At 43.7% G+C, this 7952-nt stretch overlaps 1 long non-coding RNA gene across 1 annotated transcript; it reads right to left on the bottom strand.

Annotated features, from left to right (window-relative positions):
* Window positions 1-2971: 2971 nt before the first annotated feature.
* Window positions 2972-4322, bottom strand: LOC139830923 (uncharacterized). The gene is made up of 2 exons (XR_011744440.1): window positions 4259-4322; window positions 2972-3186 (listed from the first exon to the last, which is right to left on the bottom strand). It is a non-coding gene; the product is annotated as an uncharacterized lncRNA (long non-coding RNA).
* Window positions 4323-7952: the final 3630 nt, after the last annotated feature.

Raw genomic sequence — 7952 nt, 5'->3', positions numbered from 1 at the left:
CTTCCTCTCACTCACCTGAACCTGCCCAGACATTGACTCGACGAATCCCTGCGCTAGAGACGCCAGAACACGCGTGCCCAGTGGTGCCCAGAACAAGCCCATGGCGCGCCAGAGCGTGCATGGCGCCAACCCTGGACGCGCCAGAGCGTGACGACGCCCACTGCCTCGCATCACCTCGGCCCTTCCTCTCAGCACCAGTCCACGCACGACGACACACGGAAGCGCCTGGACACAGTCACCTGCCCGCGGGAACGCCGCAGTCGATGACCATGACTCCGATCACCCGCCGCGGTACTGACCCTTCCCATCAAACGCGCCATTGCCGCAGAGCCCCTGCCGCGCCACGATCAAGCGCGTCAGCTTCGCCAGTGCATCAGCAACCATACGCGCCCACTCCTTGCCCCTTCGCGACCTTGGAACGGCGACGACGACGACGGCCCTTGCTCCGCTCCATGGCCACCTCCCTCTCCTATAAAAGGAGGACTTCTCCTCCCGAATTGAGCACGCAGAACACTTCCTCTCCTCACCACGACTCTCCTCGACCTCTCAATTTGCTCGATTAGCCACCCCACTGCCTCAATCGCAAGATCATCGCCGCCGCCAGTACACGGAGCTCGCCGGAGAAGGAGACTGCCCCAGGCGACGCCACTGCTACCGTTGGCTTCCTCATCGACGACAAGGTCCCTGCGCACATCTCCGATGACCGCTGGAGCTCCGATGAGCTCGCCGACCCCCTACCGCCGCCGCCAGTAAGTCCATCTCTCGCCGGCGACGACGATGCACCTCAACCGTGCGGTGCACTTCTAATCGCACGGCTGATAAATCCCGTACCGTTTCGCTCGCCACGCCCCAATGACAGGTGGCCCCCACCATGTCAGCTGGCCCGCTGTGAAGCTGGGCCGGCCCATTTCCTTCCCGCACTGCACAACCCGTTATTTCTCCCGCTAGCCCACGTTTCAAATTCAAAAATGAAAAATAGAGAAATAATACAATCTGATGTCAACTTTGAAATTTAATAGGGACAAATCTACTAGGCCAAATTTTAAAAAATTTATATAATTGGAAACCTTAGGAAATTATCTACACAATGCCACTGGATTGAACCCTAGATCTATTATAGAATTAAAGTGAGAAAATAAACAAGGCAGGGACTTTTCTGTCTTAGAATAATTATTAAAAATCAACCATAAATGCTTTTAAGATAATTCCAACTCCTATAATTGACATTTCACTTGTACTAATTGTTGCTGCAAAAATATGCCATTCTTACTTTGAATGATCATGGCCTAGTTTAATTAAAGGACTTTATGGCTATTTCTAGTCAAAGATATTGTCCAAAACTATTAAGAAATCATATGGGAGTGTTTCTCTCATTTAAATCTTGTCACCACCAATTCCAAATGAGGTAGAGACTCTGGTCATTTAGGTCTCATATGAATTGTTGGTGATATTAAGTCTTTACCATGCTAGGATTAAATGGTTTGAGGTGCTCACCTCATTTAAATCATTTTCTTAAATGATAAGTGTGAAGAGGTTGACTTTGGTCAACCTAGGTCACATATTATTCATGAGAGAAATTAAATCTTAATAAGATAATGAGAGGAAATTATTTCTCTAAGTAATTAAAAGTAACATCCAAATTAGTATGAGAGGAAATTATTTTTCTTAAATAATAAGAAAAACACATCCACCAACTTAATAGTAATGTGTGATACTAGTTTAAAGTGTGTGAATCATGAGCGTGCCTAGTTTAGTAAATAAGTTTGGTATGATGATTGTGTACCCCGTATTCGTATTTTAGACACTAGTATCGAGGAGTATCAAGAGGAGGAGGAGGTCTACTTCCAAGGAGAAGAAGACCACTTTGACCAATTCCCCAACCAAGGCAAGATAATACTCTTGCAAAGTGCAAAGCTCACCATGAGCAAGGCATTACACATTTACTTTTGCTTATGATCCTATTTCCCAGTTTTACTTTCCAAGCTTTATCTACTTTTGTTTTATCAAAGTACTTTTTGATTCATGATTCACTTGGTTAGTATTGGATTAGCACAAGAGTATCAAAGTTAGCCTAGAAGCAAAGCCAAGTACTTAGCACCCCTCATACCTAGATGCTAGTGCTAAATTAAAAATGACTACTCTAGATGGGAACATGTGTTTGTGAAATGATGATGTTGAAAACCTTGGAATGATGAGTCATTTCCATTGAAAGATTTTGAAGGTGAATATGACATGAATTTGACTTGGTGAAATGGCTAAAAACTGATGATTGAGTTGAATGCGATACCATTCCAATTCTTGAGTACCCCCACAATACCTGATTATGGGTAAGGCTTAGCTGGAAATTTATGTGTCTTAGTATGGGTTCCCTCTGAACACACATCACAAGGGTTATGCTTGAGGCTGCCTCCGCTGTTGAGAAATGATGTGAATTGAGGTGAATTGTACGGCCAAGCCCTGTGCAGTTCCCGGGTTAACAGTTGGTTTTCACCGGGAGGCCAAGCTCATGGGGAGAGGTGCCTATACTAGGGTGTGTAAGTGAAAGGTTAACGGTTGATGATCCGCGTACTGAGTTACGATTATTCAGGGTTTATCCCTGACGGATGTAATCAAATATTGTGGCACAAGTGTGCAACCTCTGCAGAGTGTAAACCTATTCGAATAGCCGCGTCCGCGGATATAGACAATTGGAAAGGCCATACTGTTTCCGTCATCAGAATTTATATCTATGTGACTTATGATTTTGAACTTGAACGGTGACTTTGATTTTGAATCATAACAGAGTTGTGAGAATGACACTAATGTTCCCACTTGAGTTAGTTAGCACATGAGGAGTGGTTTACTAAAAATGTTTCTCAACTAAAATTGGCTTTATGCAAATATGTAGCGACCTCACCCTTTTAAGGTGCCGATCTCTGTGTGTATCTGTGCTAGTCCCTGGATCAATCGCTAGCACACACAGTACAAGATGTAATACCAAGAAACAAAGGTCTTTATTACATCGTATGATCCAGAATTTACATAAAGGATTACAAATTGCATAGCACAAGGCTAGCATATCATCAGAGTTTCACAACGAATAAACATAGACAGCATGGAGTCCTTCGTCTTCATGTGCCACAGGCGAGCATGTTGCGGATAGACTCGTAACCCTAACCATCGTAACTCACTCGTCTTTCAAAACATCTGCAACATGAAAAGTTACAGCCACGAATGGTCAATAATTTGAATGTATTGGCAAGATGACACTATAATGGACTCAAATGGCAACCTAACACTTAAGTGTACATTTGGCTAGTAGAGCTCAGGCATATTTGCATAAAGCCAGTTTTCTCTTATGATTTGTGAAATCATTTTCTTTCATACTAATTAAGCGGTACCATTGATAGAAATCAATGAACCTGTAAACCGCCGGTAAATCCCCGGTGAATCCTCCTACCCATGATCAACTTGGTTTGGGTGAACTACCCCTGTAGACTCAGACCATAGACATGGCACGGGACCTACTAGCCGATAGTCACTTACACCAATTGTCATTTCCCTGTTCACCCATCAAGTTTTATTTAAGAAGTTGGGATGAGGAGACTTTCGAACATGTGCCTTGTCAGTTCGCTCAAAATTGTCCGTAACCGGGGACACGGCTAAGTACTTAGATTTACACTCTGCAGAGGTTGTACAAATTTACCCACATGACCTAGTCTGCTCTTCTTCCATGATGCACATTTTGCTCAAATGGACAGATGTTGACTAGGACGAGACTTTTCCGAAGTGATCACCCAGACCTTTCTCTACGGACCCGCTCCAACCTACATTCCCCTACATCATCATGTCGCGTAGGACCCAGGTTCACACAACATATTCCGTCAAGCCAGAGCCCATATAGCATGTGGCTGTACGGTAAGCTAATGAGTAAGGTTGTCTAATATCTCTTTGTTCCTGGGTGGCCGTCCACAAGTGCGATACACCTGGAGGTTCAGAGGTTCAACGACATGACCCCAGGGAACCACTCAACATAACCCATGCAATGCCACTTTCCACCCAGGTAGTTCATTGAATTGAGTTGTTTTTCCATAACCACTACTAAAACATTTTCATAGCATAGCTAAGCATCAACTAAATTCAATGGCGACAAAAATATAGTCAGGTGGAAGTAGCTAACTACTGGGATTACAAAAGCAAAGCATACCCTAGACATACTACAAAAATTTCTACGGTGCATTGATAAAAACTGGGACAGTTGTGAGGGTGTGTCACTTGCCTTTTTGGTAGTCGAAGATCGTTCCCTTTTCTCTCAATCAAAACACGTGGCTCTCCGCACAAACTATAAGATGAAAAATAGCACAACATAACCACACAATTCATAACAACATAATACAATCAAGACAAACAATTTGGAAAACGCTCTATGCTACTAAGGTGTGGCATGAGGTTTGGCTTGCAAGATATGGTTTGATAGATACTTAGAGAGAAAACAATTATCCAGTTCAAATTCTTAGGAGGAAAAGAATAACAAGGTCATATGGATCAAGGGTTGTTTTCTACACCGGTATGATTAAATGGAAGGATTGATATGTTATACTAATATGTGGAATGACCCATGTGAACAGAATCACACAAGTCTCAAATGCAATTTGACATAGTGTGACAACACTTTTCAAAGTAGCACAAGATCACACATAGTATTGAGTATGAACTAATGATATATTGAACTACTCAAATAACTCATTTGAAATTTGAATAGTTCAACTAAATGGAAGGTTGAATGGCATGATGTTGGATAGGCATGAATAATATTGGGATTTTGTTCGCGGATCCTAACAGATAACAAGGGTTCAACACATGTGGTATGGAGTAGAGTATCTCCACCTCAATAGAGCAAGATAAAAGTCTAAAATAGGACATGTCACACTTTACTCAAATAACTCAATTGTTATTTCAATAATATGGACTAGAATAATATGTTGTGGATAGATGTGATCATGGAACATGATAAATGTGTCTAAAAGATTTTCATAGTTGAAGAACGATATTGCGGATCCTAAAAATACCCCGAGAATAAAGTGAGTGAAATCAACATGCAAAATGTCTAAAATGATCTATGCATTTTACTGATTCCAACGATATAAAACTTGTCGAAAACCGACGTGTAGAACCCAAGATATGGATTTTACAGATCGCGGTTAAGTTCTAATGGTGTCCGAAAAGTTGTCCAAACAAGTTGCTCGGATGGAGAAACTTTCCTACACGAAAGTTGTAGAGGATCTAATTACAAACTTAACGAAAGAACCAATATTTAAAATGAAGATCTAGATTTAAAGTTACGGAATTTCAAAGTTGCTCATGAGCTAGATCAAACTACGAATTCGATCGGATCGATCGGATGTCCAGCTAATCCAGCACACTTGAATTCAGATCTAACGTTCTAAAATAAATCATCATACATCTACTCTGAACTTAGCACTACAAATTAAGACTAAATCGTGAGGGGGGAGATGGGAGTACCGTGGCAGGACGTGGACGATGGAGCTGCCGCGTCGTGCAGCGCGGCAGAGAGAAAAAACGCAGCAGCAAGAACGAGTTGTGAGGAAGTGAGAGATGCGCAAGGCGCAGTGTGCGTCAGGGGGCTGCCAGGGCGGGTATTTATAGGCTGATAGGGGATGTCCAGGTTCACGGAAATAAAAGGCCGCACGCTGGGATCGCGCGAGCAATAAACTCCAGCGGCAATCACGCGAGCGAGGCGGCAGCTGGGGGCGGTCGCCGGTGTGGGCGCGCTGCGCGTCTGCTCGCGCGGGAGGCGAGCACTAGCGAGGCAGCCGGATGGAGTTGGGCCGCGCGGGGGCGTGGCCGGGTGGGGTGTGCCGGGGGCGAGCTGGGCCGTTCGGCCTAGCCGGTTTTTTTCCTTTTTCTTTTAAACCAGAAATTGAGAATATATTTTTGGAGTATCAAAAATAATCGGAAAAATGCAAATGGGGTACTGTTGGATTCGCTATGGAAAATACTTTATTATGAGACCAAATTTTGGGACAAAAATATAAAGTTTATAAAATCAAAATTTGACACAAATATCTATGTGGCTATAGTGCCTTTTTAAGATTTGAATATTTTCTCAAAATAATGATTTTATAAAAAAAATTCAAAACCTCCGAACAAAATAGGGTATTGTTGGCAAATCTTTTGGAAACCAAGTTTTATGAAAACTCTCGTTTTTGGAAATACCTTTCTAATAAACATAAAAGTTTTATTTCCTTGTGAAAATTCAACTATGACAAACAATCAAACACTCGCTTTATTTTATTTCCACATTCCAAATTTTTGGGATGTGACAAAATAACCTTAGAGTTTAGAACCCTCTCAACAGAAATGTTAGTACTTACATTAGTATTAGATTGTGAGTACTTAAACTACTCACGGCTTTGTCCCTGGCTATTCAAATGGCCAGACTATGAAGCCGAGCAGCAGTACGAGGATGACGATCAGCAGGACGTCTACCACAACTAGGAGCTTCTAACGTCAAGCGTTGGCCTGTGGACTAGAGAGTCCATTTATCTTTACGCTTCCGCTATGAACTTGTGTTTGTTCGTTGATCAATAGATCGACTATTCGTGTAATATGGATCATGTGATTCCAATTTGTAAGACATTATGGTTTGTAATGAATGATGACTATGATACTTAACTATTATGCCTCGCAACAACAATATTCCTGGGATTGCGATATATGACATAATAGGCACCCGGACTTAAAAATCTGGGTGTTGACAAGTTGGTATCAGAGCCATTGTTTGACTTTAGGAGACCCTAGTTAGAAATGGATGTTCTGAAAAATTTACTTTCAAAAACAAATCAAGTGAGTATTTGGAAAAAAATTAGTCTTTGTCTTCTCTTGAGTTCTTTGGGAAAATAAGAAGTCATGCTCTTCCTTAGAAATGTAACTAAAATTTTGCCACACTTGTTTACTTCTCTAACTAAATCCTTCACTTCACTTTCAGATGGAGCCCATGAACATGAAGTTTTACCAGCTCGGGAATGGGGGAAGCTTGGTCTTCGAGCATGACCTCAACGACCTTTTTCGATCACCTTGATCGCCCGCACCCGGAGTTCCACGGAGTTCAGGTCAATGACCACCCAGGAGGCGTGCAGTGGATCATCACCGCTGACTTGAGGGGCAAGATGGAGCCTCCCACTTCTGAGAGGATCCTCTTCTCCTTCAGGGAGAGCAACTGGCTGGACGGACTTGCCCACGCCCTTCAGGAGGCACTCGCACGCTTGTGCGGGATGAGCGGGGAGGCACTCAAGAGCCCTCGCTTTTCTCACCTCGCGAGGCGTAACTCTGCTGGAGAGCCCATGGACATGCAGCCCCACCCGGAGCTGAAGCACCATGTGGAGCATCTCGACTTCATCCTGTACCACACTCAGCAGGACCTCGACCACGCGCGTGAGTACGCCAACCAGACTCACGCCCACATCATCGAGCAAGGCGAAGCCATCAAACTACTCAACAACGACCGCAAGGCCCTCCGCCAGCAGCGGGCAAAGAAGGATGCCACCATCACCCGCCTCCGCGCAAAGATAGCAGCGCTTGAGGCCACTGTCAAGAACCAGGAGGAACAGATGAAGAAGAGGGAGGAAGATGGAGAAGACATTCAGGGAGGAAGCGCCTTCCTGAGTGACGACGACGACTTCGAGGAGGATGGAGACACCGAGGAGGAAGACTACGTGTTCCTCGACGCCGGAGAGGATGACCACCTCGCCATAGATGTAGATGAGGATGAGGAGTAGTTCACTTGTGCACTATCGTAGGTGTGAGTTGTATCCCTCCCCATGTATCGTAGCTTGGAGAAGAAGGGTTCTTAAAACCCTTAGTGTGTTAGCTTGTAATGTGTGTTGTTTGTCATGAATGAATGTATGTTTGTGTTATCATGAAAAGACTTCAAGTTTTAACTCAAACACAAA

This window comes from Lolium perenne, chromosome 4 (assembly GCF_019359855.2).
Source record: "Lolium perenne isolate Kyuss_39 chromosome 4, Kyuss_2.0, whole genome shotgun sequence".
Classification (NCBI taxonomy): Eukaryota; Viridiplantae; Streptophyta; class Magnoliopsida; order Poales; family Poaceae; genus Lolium; species Lolium perenne.
This window is presented reverse-complemented; position numbering and strand designations above follow the sequence as displayed.